General features: G+C 43.0%; 1 protein-coding gene across 10 annotated transcripts in view; it reads left to right on the forward strand.

The window, feature by feature from the left end:
- Window positions 1-2064, forward strand: part of B3GNT2 (UDP-GlcNAc:betaGal beta-1,3-N-acetylglucosaminyltransferase 2) — a 270923-nt gene extending 268859 nt beyond the window's left edge. For 5 of the 10 annotated variants that reach the window (XR_012003590.1, XR_012003587.1, XR_012003588.1 and 2 more), the window contains 2 exons: window positions 1037-1152; window positions 1710-2064. The gene's annotated coding sequence lies outside the window, so the exon portion shown is untranslated. Of the gene's footprint in view, window positions 1-947; window positions 1153-1709 lie in introns of all 10 variants that reach the window. The other 5 variants (XR_012003595.1, XR_012003593.1, XR_012003594.1 and 2 more) reach the window with 2 other exon arrangements.
- The last annotated feature ends 17391 nt before the right edge of the window (window positions 2065-19455 follow it).

Consider the following 19455-nt stretch of genomic DNA (forward strand, 5'->3'; position numbering starts at 1 on the left):
TTATTTTTCTGGGACGCGGCTTACACATCTGGGAGTTTTAAAAGCTATGCAGATAATTCTAATGTTTCGCCGAGATTGGAAACCACCGGTATGTAAAGATACGGAACTTTCTCTGAGATGTACCGAGTGAAGAGCACAGCATGTGTTATGCCGCCACTATGTAGAAGATGGAAAAGAAGAAGAAAATATTTATATATATGCATAAACTATCTTTGGAAGGAATTGTTAACATTGGTTACTGCCAGGGATGTCAGCTGGGGATTGGGAAGGAGACTTCTCACTGCCTACTTTTTGACCTTGTGAATGTGGTATCTATTTTTAACTGTTATTTTTAAAAAGTTCTACCTCTTTAATCTGAAAAAAGCATTTACTGTCCTGAAAAAGCAGATATATAATTAAATAGACAGTATGCTCTTTTATTTTTTAAAAGTTCCCAACACATACAAATTTAACACCACACAACGAAGAGCTATGCACAGAAAACATTTCCTGAGGAAGGAAATTTAAAACCTATCACTACAGGGCAGCCTGGGTAGCTCAGCGGTTTAGCGCCGCCTTCGGCCCAGGGCATGACCCTGGAGACCCGGGATCGAGTCCCATGTTGGGCTCCCTGTATGGAGCTTGCTTCTCCCTCTGCCTCTCTCTCTCTGTCTCTCATGAATAAATAAATAAAATCTTAAAAAAATAAAAATAAAAAAATAAGACCTACCACTACAGTGATATTATATTAATGTAAATTAATATATCACATTACAAAATGAAAGTACATATAAATATGCAGATGTGCATATGTCTATACACACAAACACATGAAACAAAGGGTGTTTCAGTGGGAGAGCTCTGACTTTGATTTCTTAAATCTTTTCAAAATATATAAACCATATTCATTATTTTCACAACAAAAATTAAAAAAAGAAATTTAATAATCATGTTTTTTTTATCTAAAGGCAGAGCTTTCGGTCCACTGGAAGGAATCAGCTTTGTTTTGCTGCTATAGGGGCTTTTGTTCTTCTTCCTTCCTTCCTGTGACATGCAGGATCCTTTCTCACATGAGGAAGCCCAACTGCTGAGGCTTCAGAATCAGCCCAACTGCCTCATGACAGCAGCTAGGGAAGGGCCACTGGAGCTGGGCAGCTGCTACTGGATGTCCAGGTAAACTTTACCGATTGCTTCCCACACCGTGAACCCTGTGCTCAGCCGGGGGCGGGGGGGAGGGCGGCAAAAGGTCAGCAGACAGGGCTCTGCCAACAAGGCCTTGCCTGTCGTGGGGATGGCCTGGACATCTGCACATAAACAGCCTGATCCTAACATTTATGGGGCCAGGATGAGAGTATCAGGGGAAGCCCATGTACCGTATATCTAAATTTTGAAAAGCTATAATTTAAGCTAACACACTATTGACTGAAATAGTTATCTATTCAATCCCTTTCATAAATATAACTTCAAGTGACCCAAAAAGACCAGGTTTGAATGTAGAATTTCCTCTTATTCCATGGGTTTCTGTGTTTGGACATAGCTGTGGTGGACATCTTCTCATACGCCCCCTGCTCCCACCCCAACTTCTTGATATTTACACCCTTGTGTAATCCCCCCACTCTGGAGTATGGGTAAGACCCATCACAGGCTTCTAACCAACAGAATGTGGCAACTAGGATGGGATTTCACTCCCATGGCTAGGTGAAATAAAATAGTGACTTCTCTCTTGCTAGCAGACTGTCCCTTCCTGGCTTTGATGAAGCAAGTTGGCATGCGAGAGGGGCCTACATGACAAGCAAATGTGGGTGGCCTCCAGTTAAAAGCCACCAAGGAACCAAGGCCTGCAGTCCAGTGACCCTTGAGGAACTGAGAGTCAGCAGATCCTTCCCCAGTCAAGCCTTCAGATGAGACTCCAGCCCTGGACAACATCTTGTGATAGAAGCTGAGGACCCATTTAAGCCCTGCCCAGATTCCTAACCCACAAAACCGAGAGATGACAAACATGCTGTCTTAAGTCACTAAGTTTGTGGTAATGTTTACACAATAAAAAACTAATATAATTAGTGGCTCTGTTGGAAGAGTTGGCCTTCAGCTGTGGCTCTCAGTTACCCATTTGTCTTCTCTTCCTACCGCATCTTCATCTCGAATTTTGAGGGACCTCATGTTCATTTTTGTAGATTCCCTGGTTTCATGCCAGTTTCATCATCCCCACTCTCTGCTCCCAGATAACCTTCGAGCCTAGAGGTATGTGCATATTCAGCTGATGCTACCCATGAGAGCAATGCCATACTCGTGGGAGTACAGCCCAGGGGACAATGCCAATCAAGGCCCTGGAATGGCTCAAGGTAACTTGTGCAGGGAATTCCAGGGTCCTGGGTACTCAGAACATCCTAGGAGAGGGGCTTCGGGTCCTTGCCCCACCACCGCCCATCCAGGCTCTCTACTACACGGGAAAGGGCATGGCTGGAGAAGGGACACAGCAAGGCTTACCAAAGCACAGGCCAAGGCCAGGGGCCCTTCTTGCCCACTCTAAGGCAGCCCTGCACTCATGAGAAGCACTGGCTGAGGTCCAGGTAGACTGGATGAGACTCTGAGAGCTGCCTGTCGAGCATAAATGAGCAGACTGCCACACATCTGAAGGAAATCTTCAAAGAGAGCTGTTGGTTGAGCTGGACCATAAAAGTGGGAGTGCTTAGGGAGCAGAAAAAATGGGAAGGCCTCCAGCAGAGTAGCCAGGACTGAGCTGTTGACTCCCAGTGGTACGGTTTCTTAGGGCAGAGTGATGAGTTTAGGCTCTAGAATCAGAGCATATCTGTCCAAATCCTGCCTCTGCACCCCTGGCGGTGTGACTTTAGTCAAATTCCCTAAACTCTCTGAATATCAGTTTCCTTATCTGTAAAACGGGGATAAAAATAGTGTCTATCCCATAAGTTGGTGGAGAGGATCGATACATGTGAAATGCCTGGTAAATGCTTCGTGGGTATTGGCTATCATTAAGGAAACCGAAGCTCAAAGCAGATGAAAGATTATCTTTCTGCTCCTCGGTGCTACTCGCCTTGCCTCAGAGGTCACAGGGAGAAACGAGGATTTTATTCAGTTCCTAGGACACTCATTTGTTCAAGAAGCATTTATGGTGTGGGGGCGAGGTGCAGGCCTCCCCAAGATGGGCCACTTTGGCATGAACACTGTTTTGAGTTAAAGGCAATCTGAACCCAGCAGATTCAGGAAAAGCTTTTTACCTCCCCCTCAACTGCCTGCTTGTACCAGGAAGAGAACTATTAATAGAGATTCCCCTTTACCTAAGAAACCTAACTGCGTAATAGGGCGACTTTTGTTGTCCAAACATCTGCTAATGGCCTTTCTCCCCTTTGCATCCTCAGACCCCCGCCCCTCTCCTTAGCTCATATCGGCCTCATGCTGCCTCATTGTCTTTGGATTTTCCATGTCTGTGTGGATTCCCGTACATACGCTAGTAAATTTGATTTTCTACTGTTAATTTGTCTCATGTCAATTTGATTCTTAGTTCAGCTAAAAGGACCTAGACTGGTATAGGACATTTTTTCCTCCTCAACAATAGGAACTTCCAGAGCATGGTCCTAACTCACACCTTCCTTCCTCAAACTCCATGACAGTCACGACAAGGCAATGGGAGAGGGCAGCAGGAGTGAGGGGATCAGGGTCCCACGGTGCTTGTCCTTAACAGCTGTGTGCTGTTGGGCGAGGCACCTGGTCTCTGTTGTCGCATCTGTGAAGGGGTTACTGGTGTGGCTCCACGGCTGGACCACAGACCTGCAGCCTCAGCATTACCTGGAGCCTGTTAGAACTGCAAAATCTCAAAACCTGGACCTACTGACTCAGAATCTCGGGCCAAGGCCTGAGAATTTGCATGTCTAACACAGTCTCTAGGTAATTTTGCACTCACTGAAGTTGGAAGGTCCCTGGGGTGGACTATCAGAGGTCCTCATAGACCTGGCTCTGTAGACCCCCTCGGGCACTGATGCAGGAAGCCCCTTGGCCTCCCTCCACCAGACGCTCCACTTTCATAGGCACCTCTGGGGTTCTAAGGAAACAGGTGTTCTGCTGTTACTCGGTAGAGTTTAAAACTGCTTGCTGTGGTCTGAATGTTTGTGCTTCCCCAATTTGTAACTTGAAATTCCAACCCGCAAAGGTGATGCTATTAACAGGTGGCGCTTTTGGCAGGTGCTTAATTAAGTCTTGAGGGTGGAGCCCTCATGAATGGGTTTAGGGCCCTTATAAAAGAGGCACCAGAGAACTCCCCACCATTTTTGCCAAGAGAGGATAGAATGAGAAGCTGGCAGCTTGGGAGAAGAGGGCCCTCACCCGACCATGCTGGCACCCTGATCCCCGACTTCTGGCTTCCAGAACTGTGAGATAGAAATTTCTGTAGTTCTTAAGCCATCTTAAGTGCTGTTTTGCTATAGAAGCCTGAAAGGACTAAGACACTGCTGGCCTGGGGGCAGGGCTGGCTATATAATTTGTGGGGCCCAGTGCAAAATGAAAATGCAGGGCCCTTTGTGCAAAAATCAGGAGAAAAGCTTTTTTTCTTCTTCCTCTTGACTTCTCATGTGTTTAAAAATTTGCTATTTAATGTCTTGGCCCTCCAGGCCTGGGGACGCTAGTCGGGTGGGTGTAGGCCCAGACCCCCACCTTCCCTGTGTTTGCACCCAGGCCCCTGCCTGCGGGCCTTGCAGCTTACACGGAGACCTCTGAGCTCCGGTTGGAGCAAAAGTGATTGCATCTAGGAGAAAACAGAGCAGACAGCAGCAACCTGGTACTTGGGGTGATTAACGAATGCATTTGGAAATTTCCTCCTGCCTTGGCCTCAGCCGGCACCTGAACTGTGGTTGGTGCAGCAGTACATTTCTGTATAATCTCTTTTGACAGCCAGGAGGAGGGTAAACCCACAAGTCTAACCCAATTACAGTAAAAGAGGGATCTGCTGCTCCCTGTTGACAAGGTCAACACAAGGGCATCCCAATTCAGGGCTAGAGTACTCCTGGACCAGCGAGCTGCCGGCACAGAAAGTACTTTCCTGTCCAGCAACTTGGCATATTTTTACCTCGTGACAAGTGGTGGCTGTCACTCCTGGGCTGTGTCAAGTAGGGTGATGTGAAGAGAGCCAAGTGCATTGGGCTCCCCGTACCCCCATAGCCAGGCTTGAGCTACATCAGCCCAGGAAGGGATGTACAGTGGTCACAGCCCTCCTCAGGGACTCAGAAAAACTGAGGTCTCTTCTGATTCTATCTCCTGGAGTGGCGTCGGGTAGACATTCAGCCTCCCTGGGCCCCATTCTCATCTATAACACAAAGATCTTCAATTTGATTATTTCCTGGCGCTGCCTCTGCCTTATTTGCTTGACATTCCATCTGGTTAAGGATTTAAAAGAGGTATTTCAGTGTGTGCAGTTAATTTTTTTTTAAGATTTTATTTATTTATTCATGAGAGACACAGAGAAAGAGAGAGAGGCAGAGACACAGGCAGAGGGAGAAGCAGGCTCTTTGCGGGGAGGCCGATGTGGGACTCGACCCCAGGACTACAGGATCATGCCCTGAGCTGAAGGCAGGTGCTCAACCCCTGAGCCAGGCGTCCCTGTGCAGTTAATTTTATAGGAAGAGCATGAAGAACATGGGGCAAAGTGAGCTATAAACCGTATGGTGGGTTGGTTACATCATGAAAGACTAAAATGTCATCAAAGAATTTGATGCTTCCTTTGTAGGCAAGGGAGTGGGGGACCATCGTAGGCACATAAAAAGGAAAGCGATATCTTCAGAGCTGAACCTGAGAAAGGTGAAGTAGGATGCCAGGTTTCCGAAGAACTGAGGATAAAGAAGTCAGGGAAGTGGCTACACACAGGTGTTTGCCCTTACCGGTATCAGATTGCCTTCCTGGGGCTGTCCATATGTCCCTCCCCCCAGCCCCCAGCAGGTTATGACAGTTCTTGTTTTCTTATAAACTAATTTTTATGTGGCATTATTAGATCTCTATATTTTTGCCAACTAAATGGGTGTGAATTGGCATTTCATTGTAATTTTTCTTTAAGATTTTATTTGAGAGAAAGTGTGTGGGCAAGTGAGAGAGCACAAGCAGGGGGAACAGCAGAGGGAGAGGGAGAAGCGGGCTCCCCACTTATTGGGGAGCCCAACTGGGAGCCTGGGATCATGACCTGAGCCGAAGGTAGATGCTTAAACAATTGAGCCATCCACCCCCACCCCCTCATAAAATGGATTTATAGGATTTTTAAAAAAAGTAACCTCTATACCCAGTGCGGGTCTTGGAATCATGACCCCGAGATCAGAAGTTGTGTGCTCTACCGACTGAGCCAGCCAGGTGCCCCATATTTATTGGATATTTATGCTTCCTCGTCTGTGAGTTTCTTGTTCAGTCTTGCCTATTTTTCTTTATGTTCTTTTATTTTTTATTACATTTTAAAAATAATTTATTTATGAGACACAGAGAGGCAGAGACATGAGAGGGAGAAGCAGGCTCCACGTGGGGATCCCAACGTGGGACTTGATCCCGGGTCTCCAGGATCAGCCCTGGGCTGAAGACGGTGTTAAACCACTGAGCCACCTGGGCTGTCCTAATTTTTTATTACTTTTTAAAAAGATTTTATTTATTTGAGATAGAGATCACAGAGGGAGAGGAAAGAAAGCACCAAAGGGGAGGGAGATGTAGACTCTATGGTGAGTGGAGAGCATGATGTGGGGCTCTGTCCCAGGACATGGGGATCATGACCCGAGGCAAAGACAGATGCTTAATCAACTGAGTCACCCAGGTGCCCCTCTTTATCCCCTCTCACTGATTCTGGATGCCAGTCTTTTTTCTGTTCTGTACAAATGTATTTTCCCACTTTGTAGTGGCTTTGGAAAAGCAATCAGATAAGTGTAATATTGAATTTATGAACATTTTAACTTATAGCTTATTGATATCTTTTAAAGAAACCCTTTTCTGGAATCCTAAAGCTGTTTTTTATTTTAAAAATGAAATGTTTTCTTTTTCATTTTTAGGCCTTTACACATTGAACTTAGGTTTGTATATAATGTAGGTTAAGGTCAGATTGGATCTAATTTTATCTTTTTCCATGTCATACCCAGTTGTCCCAGCACCACATACTGAACGGTTCACTTCAGCCAGGAAAAGGGTGAGAGTAGCCCAGTGCCCAGTCTCAGGGTTGCAAGGATCTGTTGCTGAGAGCGAGCGCCTTCATTTTTGCACCCTAGGCACCTTGCCGAGCCTATCCCTGCCTTGCTGTCATTCTCCCCCTCCAGGGAACCCAGCCCATGGCAGAAAGGCACACATGAGACTTTGGATCTCCTGTCTAGGAATCTAGGTACCTGAGACAGAAGAGTCTTTTTTTTTTTTTTTCTTTTTTTTAATTTCAGGGACACCTGGGTGGCTCAGCGGTTGAGTATGCCTTCGGCCCAGGGTGTGATCCTGGAATCCCGGGATCAAGTCCCACATCGGGCTCCCCACGGGGAGCCTGTGTCTCTCTCTGCCTGTCTCTATTTCTCATGAATAAATAAATAAAATCTTTAAAAAATTTTAATTTCAGTATAGTGAACATACAGTGTTATATTAGTTTCAGGTGTACAATGGAGTGATTCAACAATTCTCTACATTACTCCGTGCTCATCACTGTAAGTGTATTCTTAATCCCCCTCACCTTTTTCACTCACCCCCCGCCCCCCGCCCCCAGTAACCATCAGTTTGTTCTCTACAGTTCAGAATCTGGTTTTTGGCATGTCTCATTTTTATTTTGTCCATTTGTTTGGTTTCTTAAATTCCACATGTGAGTGAGATCATATGGTATTGGTTGTTCTCTGACTGACCATTATCACTTAGCATTATACTTTCTAGATCCATCCATGTATTTGCAAATGGCAGGATTTTAGTCTTTTTTTATGGCTGAGTAATATACCATTGTGTGTGTGTGTGTGTGTTTGTGTATGTATATGATGGACACTAGGGCTGCTTCCATTATTTGGCTATAGTAGATAATGCTGCAGTAAACATAGGGGTGCATAGATCTTTTCAAATTAGTGTTTTCATATTCTGTAGATAAATACCAGTAGTGGATCAAATGGTAGTTCTAGTTTTAATTTTTTGAAGAACCTCCATTCTGTTCTCCTCAGTGGCTGAGATTTACATTCCCACCAACAGTGCACAGGTGTTCCCTTGTTTTCCACATCTTCACCAATACTTGTTGTGTTTTTAATTTTAGCCATTCTGACACATGTGAGGTGATATCTCATTGTGGTTTTCATTTGCATTTTCCTGATGATGAGTGATATTGAGCATCTTTGCATGTGTCTGTTGGCCATCTGGATGTCTTCTTTGGAGAAATGTCTGTTCACATCTTCTCATTTCTTAGGTGGATTATTCTGTGTGTGTATATTGAGCTGTTTTTATATATCTTGGATATTAACCCCTTATTGAATATATTGAATATATCATTTTCAAACATCTGTTCCCATTCAGTAGGGTTTCTTTGCTGTTTTTTTTTTTTTTTTTTTTTTTTTTTTTTTTTTTTTTTAGTTTTATTGATCATTTCCTTTGCTGGTGCAGAAGCTTTTTACTTTGATGTAGTCCCAATAATTAATTTTGCTTTTGTTTCCCTTGCCTCAGGAGACCAATCTAGAAAAATGTTTCTATGGCTGATATCAGAGAAATTACTGCCTGTGTTCTCTTCTAGGATTTTTATGGCCTTTAGGTCTCATATTTAGGTTCTTAATCCATTTTGAGCTTATTTCTGTCTATGTGTGGTCCGGTTTCATTCTTTTGCACATGGCTTTCCAGTTTTCCCAACACCATTTGTTGAAGAGATTACCTTTTTCCCATTGCATATTCTTGTCTCCTTTGTTATAGACCAACCATATAAATGTGAGTTTATTTCTGGGCTCTCTATTCTGTTCCATTGATTTAGATCACATAAGGTGTCTATTTCTGTGCCAGTACTGTACTGTTTTGATTACTGTGGCTTTGTAGTGTATCTTGAAATCTGTGATACCTCCAGTTTTGTTCTTCTTTTTCTTTTTTCTTTTTAACTTGATATTTTGGGTAATTTTTTTTTCTTTTTGTATTTTACTTATTTATCCATGAGAGACACAGAGAGACAGGCAGAGACCTAGGCAGAGAGAGAAGCAGGCTCCCTACAGGGAGCCCAATATGGGACTCGATCCTGGAATTCCGGGATCACTGCCTGGAGCCAAAGGCCGAAGCTCAACCACTGAGCCACCCAGGCATCCCTGTTCTTCTCAATCTTTTTCAAGATTTCTTTGGCTATTCAGGATCTTTTGTGGTTCCATACAAATTTTAGGATTATTTGTTCTAGTTCTGTGAAAAACACTATTGGTGTTTTGATAGATTGCGTTGAACCTGTAGACAGACTGCTTTGGGTAATATAGACATTTTAACAATATTCTTCCAACCCATGAGCATGGAACATCTTTTCATTTGTTTATGTCATCTTCAATTTCTTTGATCAATATTTTATAGTTTTAGAGTATAGATCTTAAGTTTATTCTTAGATATTTTATTTTTGGTGCAGTTGTAAATGGGATTGTTTTCTTAATTTTGCATTCTGCTATTTCATTCTTAGTATATAAAAATGTAACAGATTTCTGTATTTTGAGTTTTGTATCCTGTGAAATTACTGAATTCTTTCATTAGTTCTAGAAATTATTTGGTGGAGTCTTTAGGATTTTCTATATCTAATATCCATATCATCTACAAATAGTGAAAGTTTTGCTTCTTCCTTACCAACCTGGATGCTTCCCCCCACCCCCCCACCCCATCGTATGATTACTGTGGCTAGGACTAGTACTATATTGGATAAAAGTGGTGAGAATGGATGTCTTCTTGCTCCTGATCTTAGGGGAAAAACTCTGTTTTTCACCATTGAATATGATATTTGTTGTGGGTTTTTTTCATATACGTCCTTTATTATGTTGAGGTAAATTTTCTCTACACCTACTTTGTTTAGGGTTTTTATCACAAATGGATGTTTTACTTTGTCAATGTTAGTATATGTGCTACCGAAGCGAGCACTGTTTTACTTTGTCAAATGCTTTTTCTGCACCTATTGAAATGATCTTATGGTTTTTAACCTTTCTCTTATACTGATGTGATGTATCATGTTGATTGATTTACAAATACTGAGCCACACCTGGATCCCAGGAATAAATCCCATGTGATTATGGTGAAGGATTTTTTTTTTAAAAATATATTGTTGGATTCAGTTTGCTTCTATTTTGTTAAGGATTTTTGCATCTATGTTTATCAGAGAGATTGACCTGTCATTCTTTTTTTCTGCTCTTTATTTTTTGGTAGTATCTTTATATGGTTTTATTATCAGGGTGATGGCTGGCCTCATAGAACAAATTTGGAAACTTTCCTTCCTCTTCTGTTTTGTGGAATACTTTGAGAAGAATAGGTAATAAATCTTCTTTAAATGTTTGGTAGAATTTTCCTGTAAAGCCATATATTTGTGGACTTTTGTTGAGTTTTATGATTCAATTTCATTGCTGGTATTCAGTCTGTTCAAATATTCTATTTCTTCCTGTTTCAGTTTTGGGAGGTTATAGGTTTCTAAGAATTTATCCATTTCTTCTAGATTGTCCAATTTGTGGGCATATAATTTTTCATAATATCCTCTTATAATTCTCTGTATTTCTGTAGTGTTGGTTGTTACTTCCTCTTTCATTTCTGATTTTGTTTGAGTTCTCTCTCTTTCTCTCTCTTTCTCTCTCTTTCTCTCTCTTTCTCTCTCTCTTTCTCTCTCTCTTTCTCTCTCTCTTTCTCTCTCTCTTTCTCTCTCTCTTTCTCTCTCTCTTTCTCTCTCTCTCTCTCTCTTTCTCTCTCTCTCTCTCTCTTTTGGTGAGTCTGGCTAAAAATTTATCAATTTCATTGATCTTTTCAAAGAACTAGCTCCTGGTTTCATTGATCAGTTCTATCATTTTTTGGTTTCCATTTTGTTTATGTCTGTTCTAATCTTGATTATTTCCTTCCTTTTACTGGTTTGGGGTTTGGTTGGTTCTTCTTTTCCTAGCTCCTTTAGCTGTAAAGTTAGGTTTTTTTATTTGAGATTTTTCATGCCTCCATCGGTAGCCCTATATTGCTATAAATTTCCCTCTTAGAACCACTTTTATTGCTTCCCCCAAATTTTGGATCATTGTGTTTTCATTTTCATTTGTCTCTGTGTGTTTTTTAAATTTCCTCTTTGATTTCTCGGTTGATCCATTTATCGTTTAGCCACATATTACTTAACCTTCATGTATTTGTGCTCTTTCCAGATTTTTTCTTGTGGTTGATTTCTAGTTTCACAGTGTTGTGGTTAGAAAAGATGCATAAAAAAAATATATATATATATACAAAAATATAAAAAATATATATTAAAAAAAAGATGCATAGTATGACTTCAAGGGTTTTAAAAATTTGTTGAGACTTGTTTTGTGGCCTAATATGTGATATATCCTGGAGAATGTTCCATGTGCACTTGAGAAGAATAGGTATTCTGTTGCTTTAGGGTGGAATGTTCTGAATATATCTGTTAGATCCATGTGCTCCAATGTGTAATTCAAAACCACTGTTTCCTTGTTGATTTTTCTGTTTGGATGATCTATTCATTGATATAAATGGGATGTTAAAGTCTCCTACTATTATTGTATTACTATTGATTACTTTGTTATTACCTGCTCTATGTGTTTCAGTGCTCCCATGTTGGGTTCGTATTTATATTTGTTAGATCTTCATGTTGGGTTTTTTTCTTTTTATGTTTATATAGTGCCTTTCTTTGAGGCAGAAAAGTTTGTATAAAAAAGGAAAAGGAGCCTGGAATCTTCTCTCTACTCCAGGCTGAGGAAGAAGGGATGCCTGGGTCTGGAGGGAGGAAGGGAGAACAGGTCCATTGCCCCTGATGTGCTGTTAGAGGCTTTTCTAGTTTTTGGACACTTCTTGGGACAAGGGGCTGGTGCAATAGGGCATGTCCCCTCCACACTGTTTTGAGCGACCCTGAAGGGTCTTGCCCTTATGGATTCTGCTCCTTGCCTTCTCCAGAGGATGTGGGAGGTTCTTGAAGCCACCCCAGAAAGCTTAGGCTACTGTATAGGTATGAAACAGGGAGCAGTAGAAGTAGAGAAATATTTTCTTCTTTTAATTCTCTTTCAATCTTTCTAATTGTATCTCAGAGAAAGCCTCCTTTTGGTATACTTAGTCAAGCCTCTCTAACACTTGCTAACCTCCTTTTTAACTCCTAGAGTTTGGGCCTCATGCTTTGGAGCCAGATGTAGGGCTCATTCTGGGAGACCGTGAGGAATGAGGAGGCGACTGAACCCAGGTTAAGGGTAAGCACAGCTTTCCTATCATGGAAAATTTGGTGCCTAGCTCTCAGGGGCTGTACTTTGTCCTTTCAGTATTGTCCTTCTGAACCATACTGAAAGGACAAAGTTTGGGCCTCAGGCTTTGGAGCCTTGGGGGCTAGGGTAGCTGACTAAATATTTAATCACATTGTTTTCATCATATTTATTTTTGAGGGTGGCCTTCTATTTTGTCAAGTGATGGCAGTTTGCTATTAGTGATGCTAATAACAAGTTCCAATTAATTAATTAATTTTAAGTACGCTCTGTGCCCAGCCTAGAGCCCAGTGCGGGGCTTAATCTTATGACTCTGAAATCAAGATCTGAGCTGAGATCAAGAGTTAGATACTTAACCAGTTGAGCCAACCAGGTGCCTTAGAAAGTTCCTTTTAAATACATGCATTTGAGCAAAGAAGCTCATCTTATGATATGAAATCATATGGATGTGTGCATTTGGATAAAAAGATGTGGGAAAGGAGGGTCATCAAAACGTTAATGGTGATTATCTTACAGTGATTTTTTTTGTTTTGTTTTCCTTATTTTTGTGGATGTTTACATTTTTTATAATGAGCACATACTATTTACATAATCAGAAAATAAACATTTTTGTTATGGGTAAAGGTATGTATATTTACAGGAATGTTTTAAGTACATAACAACACAAGGAATGTGTGGATTTAGCTACATGGTTGACTTAGCCTGATGTAGGTCTCATTCTGGGAGACTGTGAGGAATGAGGAGGCGACTGAGCCCAGGCTAAGTGTAAGCACAACTTTCCTATCATGAAAAATTCGGTGCCTTGCTCTCAGGGGCTATACTTTGTCCTTTCAGTATTGTTCAGAAGGTTCCATTTCAGAGTCTCAGTTACAACTTTTGAATCAGGTAAAGCATTGATCCTCTTTGGTGGGATGGGGCTGAGTTTCTGGGATGTGTTAGATCTTTGCCCAGCCTGCATTTACATGCCCCAGGCTGGGCTGGATAAAGGGAACCCGGCCAGAGTCTAGATGTCTCAGATTTGTGGATGCTATCCTGTGAATGGTCTGACAGGTGATAGCCTTCTCCCTGCTGGACTGTTCCTTGTCTGCAGAGTGCCCACCGTCTGCCTCTCTCCCCAAAGAGTCCTGGCAGCTAGTGCCAGGTCGTGGTGTTGGTCCTTCCCCAGGGAAGAGGGCATGATTTAGCAGGAGTCCCTTAGGCAAACATTCCTGATGTGTAGCCCTAGGAATTTACTGCCCTCAGGTAAAGGCTCTTTTTTCAGATCAGACCACACGTTACTGTTTAATCTTTAGTGGAGCCAACATTATCCAGATACAACAAGGAGCAGACAATCCCAGAACTTCCTTGGGAATTTATCTGGCTTTATGGTCTGATTCCTGTTCTGGGTATCTAATTATGAGATAGTCAGGGGTTGGGCTGACAGTGTCTGCCAACAGTGAGAGAATATAGACTCTCTAGCCACTAATCAGGGGCACTGTAATCAATAGGACCAGACAGTCCCAGGCCCTGCCCTCCTGGAGGCAGCAGTCTGGTGGAAAAAGCAAACAAGTGACAGCAGGTGCAAAGAGGGTTTGTAGTGCAGGATGGAGGCTGTGGCAGCACACAGCAGTGATCTCTTAAAGCGGGGGCAAGGAGGGATGTCTGAGTAATAGACCTTTAGATTGACACACAGAGTTTGCCGGGTGAGGAGATGTGGGGAAGAGTGATCCTGAAAGAGGGAACAGTGTATGCAGAAATCTCAAGGCCAAAGAAACCTTGCTGTCTCCACCTGAAAGTTGTCCTTTAGGTGGTTAAAGAAGAGCGAACAGGGTGGGAGGATGGTTAGGGCCCAGCTCCTGTAGGACTTCTTTAGACACAGGAGTCTTTAACGAAAGGTGATTTTTCTCCTTCAGGGACATTTGGCAAGGTGTCACAATTTGGTTGTCGCAAGTATGTGTGTGTGTGTGGGGGGGGGGGGGGTAGGGCTGTTACTGGCATCTAGTGGGAAAGAGTCCCAGATGCTACCAAACACCCTACAACTCCCAAGAGAGCCCCCAGCAACAAAGAATTACCCTGCCAAAATGTTAATAGGGCTGAGGTTGAGAATTCCTCATCTAGGACCCTTAGGACTATTTCAAGGACTTTGTTCCTTATTCTAAAGCCAAGGGAAAACCATGATGGGGTTTTACACAGGAAAGGAACATGACCAGATTTATATTCGACAGTGCTAAGTCTAGCTGCTTTGAGGAAATTTTAAGGTCTAGCTATTCCAATTTAGGACAACTCTCTTAGTAGTTCTGGACCATTCTCCAGCTTGGGGAATTTCCAGCCTCTTTGATTTTTCTTCCCTCCTGGGGCTTACCTTTGACTACTTTGTGACCATCTAGGTATCTACCAGGGTGGGGAAAGCTACTCAGATGCACAGTAAAAGCTAAGCAGGCCAAGGGGTTTTCTGCTGGGTACAAAAGGTACCATATACTAGGGCCTACAAAATGTTAAGGCCACTTGTGGCCAGCAGAAGACAGCCCTCCAAAGATGTCCACGTCCTAATCCTCAAAACCTATGAATATTGGCAAAGGGATTTTGTAGATGTGATAAGATAAGAAACTTGAAATGGGAAAATTCTCCTGAACTGTCTGAATGGGTTGGTGTAATCACAAGGACCCTTATAGAATGGAGACATGAGATCAGATTTGGAGGAGCTTTGGTGACAGAGGCCAGAGAGCAGAAAAAGAGCAAGATTTGAAGATGGCATGCTGCTGGCTTTGAAGATAGGGGATGGGACCAATAGTACGAAACAAGGAATGTATATGCCACTAAATTCCTGGCGATTTGCCAAAATACAAACAGAAAGTTTTTTGGTTTTTTTTTTTTTTTTTGCTTTTGAGTAAATTCTACCCCTAATGTGGGGCTCAAACTCACAACCCCAAGATCAAGTCACATGCTCTACTGACTGAGCCAGCCAGATGCCCTGAGCCTGGAAAATTTTTAATTAACTCTGAAATAACAAAGGAAAACTGCAAAATAGAAACTAATACATGTCATTTATTTTAATATTTGTTTTATAATATCTAATATATACAAAAAGATATAAAGACTAACAGGATACACAACCAGGGATTATCCACTCAACTCAAGAAATGTAGTTCTAATATAGCTGAAGCCTCTTGGAGACCCATCCTGGGTTACACTTCCCTCTCTTCCTTCCAGAGGTAATCAATATCCTACATTTGGTATTTATGAGTCCCATACATTTTTTTCTATCTGTCGCCAAACAATATATAGGATTGCTTTGCATAGTATTTTATATTCATGACATCATAATGTAGGTTTTCTTGCTATTCATTCCTAAAAGGTTTTGTGAATCCAGTGTTTGGCACCATCCTTACCTAGAAGATTTACAATCCAAAAATACACAATTCTTTTTTTTTTTTTTTTTTTTAATACACAATTCTATTTAAGGTAAATGGAACTCTAGGTTGAGAGTAGGGTCACCATTTACAGCTAACATGTTTTTAGCATTTATTAAACCAGAGTTTCATTTAATCCTCCTACAACAATCCTCTGAAGTAGGTGCTGTTATTATCCTTAGTTACCAATGAAAAGATGGAGACACAAAGAGGCTTAGTGATTTGTCCAAGGTCGTAGGGGAGCCCTCCCCTGGAGGAGTCCCAAATTCTGATGGAAGAATGGGGAGGGTTATGAAGGGGAGCGAGAAATGCTTTTCAACAAAACCTCTTTACTAGTTTGGTAGTTTAAACATATATTTACAAATTCTTTGATACTCCACCCTTCAAAAAATGGAACCCAATTACCTCACCCTGAGAGTGAACGGTCTTGCTTATAGAATAGCATGTGGCAGAAATGACGACATAGGACTCCTGAGATTAAGTCCTAAAAGAAACTATGACTTTCCCCTCGCCCTCAGTCACGCACTCTGGGGGAAGCCCACCGCCGTGTTGTGAGGACATTCAGGCAGCCAGACGGAGAGGTCCATGTGGCGAGGAGTGGAGCCCTCCTGCTAACAGCCAGTGAGGAACTGAGGCCTTCTGCCAACAGCCATGTAAACAAACCATCTTGGAAGTAGATTCTCCTGTCAAGCTGTCACATGATAGCAACCTCAGCAGACTTCTTGACTACAACATCAAGAGACCCCTAGAGTCCCTCAGCTAAGCCACTCCTCAATTCCTGCCCCATACAACCTGTGAGATAATGTTAGCTACATTACACTGTTAAGTTTTGGTAAAACTGTTAAGTTTTATAGCAATAGATAAAGTTAACCTCTAAGTGAGTAGCTCTTACCTTTTGGAGTATCAGGGACCCTTGGGGTATTCTCAACCCTTTTGAGAATCTGATAAAAGCTATGGATCCTCTTCTCAGAAAAATATACAGACGCGAAAACGCATTGCTCACAGTTTCTGGAGGATCATATATTTTGATAAAGCCCATTTGTGGATTTCAGGTTCAAGGCTCTGTAAATACTAAAATAGTCCAAGCATGAATGTTTTCCCCACAAAATCACTTTTCTGTGGATGACTAACTTAAAACAAGGATTCTTTTATTCAGTTTCTTTTTCCTGAGATGGAAGAACCAGTTGAAGAACCCCCCCCCCCCCTCCCCAAGTTCTCAGTCCATTTCCCCAGGCTCTTTCCACCCAGCACATTTCAAAGAGCAAAGGAGTCAAATTAACTTCTCAGGGTTCTATTTTAATGACTCAATTCTTTGGGAGGAGAGAGTCAGGATGACTGGAGGGATTTCCAGAAAAGCCAGAAACAGTAATTACTAGAAGTACAGGAAGGAAATGTGTTCTTGAAAGATTAAAGCTCCAGCGTTCAGAGCTGCGTGAGTTGGCTTGATTTGTATTCTCAGAACACATTGGAGCATTTGGGGAAACGCTACTGCACTCATTCTTCATCCACTTCATCCACTTGATTCATCCTCCATCCTTGTTTTCACATATGGCATCTCAAGGTTGACATTACCAGTGCAAGCAAGGGAGATGCCTAGTTTTTCCTCCACATTTTCCACCTGGGGGGATAAAGAGTTCCAAGGGGACACAGATACAGGAGGAAGAGCAATCAAACTTCCTCTCTGAGCTCAGTATCTGCCAAATCCCTCGAGGCCGTGCTTTCTGATGAAACCAAAGACCATAATTGAAGCTCTGAGTGACTTCTGCTTTGGGGACCTGAGAATGGCTCTTACTTCCATTTATGAGCATGGGCTGCGGAAACAATGTAATACAGGAAGTGTAACCCAGGAAGAGAGAGAGTTTGGGGCATGATCACGTCCCAGTGCAGGGTAAATTAAGACCACCTATTAAAGCTCGTTAAATGGGAATGGAAACCTGGAGAGGGCTGGGTTTGGAGACATCTGGTAGTTGAAACATGAGGATGGAAGAGCTTGCTCACTGAATATAGAAACCTGAACACTTGTGGGGAGAGGAGGAAGAGATGGCCATTAAAGAGTGAGAGGAACTCTCAGATGGCCTGCAGGAAGAACTGGGAGAGAAAGATGGGAGCGGAACCAGTGGCCACTGGAGTTTAAAGATGGAGAAAACATTTCACATGAGCAGAGGGATCGGGCAAATGGGAGGTGGAATATGTCCCTCCTTTTTGGTATGAGTAGGGACTCACTGGTGGTCTAGGAAAGAGCATTATCCATAGAGCAGGGGTGGGGGTGGGGGGCCAGAAGCCTGATCAAGCAGGCTGAGGCGTGAGTGAGTTGAAGGAGTGGCTCACAAGAAAGTGGCTAAACATAGTCACACAAGATCTGACATCAGATAGTGCAGAGGCATCAGCTCCCACTGCGGGCAGTGGTCTAAAAGGCTGTGGGGAGGCTGTGGTGAAAGCGGATTCATTTTGCTGCTGGTTCATAATCTGCTTTCCATGAATGACTAGAATTTATATTTTTAATAAACCGAGGTGGCTCTCTAGAGATGTAAACTTTGTGGAGAAAATGCAACTAAGGGAGCAGAGGTAAGTGGAGCAGAAGCCATCTGCCGGAATGACAAGTATCAGAGGAGGGAGAGCCTTGCCAGGCGCAGTGACGCACAGGAGAAGCTGCTCCAGGGAAAAGGGTGTGGGAGGAGATACAGCTGCTGCGGAGGTCAGGGTGGCGGGTGATAAGACGGTCTCTGCCGCCTTGTCTAAATGGATATAAGCTCTGAGACACTCAGCCTCTCGGAATAGCTGCCACTAGCCTTAGATGTTCCTAGAGCGCAAAGAGGAAACGGATAGATCGCGACAGACAAGTCTAGGACCTAGATTCAGAACAACAGAGAACGTAGTAAGAACGTGTCCTGTTAGATTATTTGAAATACATTGATTTCCTGTATGTTGAAACAAACAAATTTCTCTGTTTAATAATAATCTCTCTAACTTAAAAAAAAAAAAAAAAGTGACTAGAGACCACATTTTCCAAGAAGTTTCCTGGGCTGCTGGCAGGTGCTGATGGCTCCTGCCCTGTTTCTTGGTGCTCAGCATTCCCTGGAGCCTTCCACGTGCCTCCATAGCCGTGATACTGGGACAAGCTGTCTGGGGATCCTGTCCCTTGGAGACCCCGGCTACATGAGATCTGTAGCCTTTTGGCAGAGTCCAGTATGCAGGCCCTACGCGCCACGCTCTCTGAGGCCAGCATTCAGGGTCACAGGCCCCACAAGGGGTGCTGGCCCAAGCTGAGACCCTGTTCGTGCCACTGCCCTCCTGCTTGTCCGGGCACCCACTGCTGCTGAGCTGGTATCTCCTGGTGGGACACCTGTCACATCTTATAGGCTAGATAGATCAAATGTGAAGGCCAGCACCAACTTTCAGGAGGTAAGGCCAAAAGCCCATGACCCTTTTGTGATGTGCTCAGCCTTACAAAGCCCAGCTGCCTGCGTGCTGTATCCACAGAAACCTCTAGCGTTTCCATTAAAATACAGGAAGAGAAATAATAAAAGATAAACTTCCTGCCAAGCATTTGGGGGCAACCAGATATAAGAAGAGGAACAATAAAATATGAACATGATGATGACGGTTATGTGCCCAGATGCCTTTCCTGTTGAAAAAGTGCAGCTTGCAGGTGGAGTGGGGAACTTGATCTCACAGCTGTGAGCTCAGGACCATCGCACAGGCAACTCTGATGCCTGGGG

This window comes from Canis lupus, chromosome 11 (assembly GCF_048164855.1).
Source record: "Canis lupus baileyi chromosome 11, mCanLup2.hap1, whole genome shotgun sequence".
NCBI classification, from domain to species: domain Eukaryota; kingdom Metazoa; phylum Chordata; class Mammalia; order Carnivora; family Canidae; genus Canis; species Canis lupus.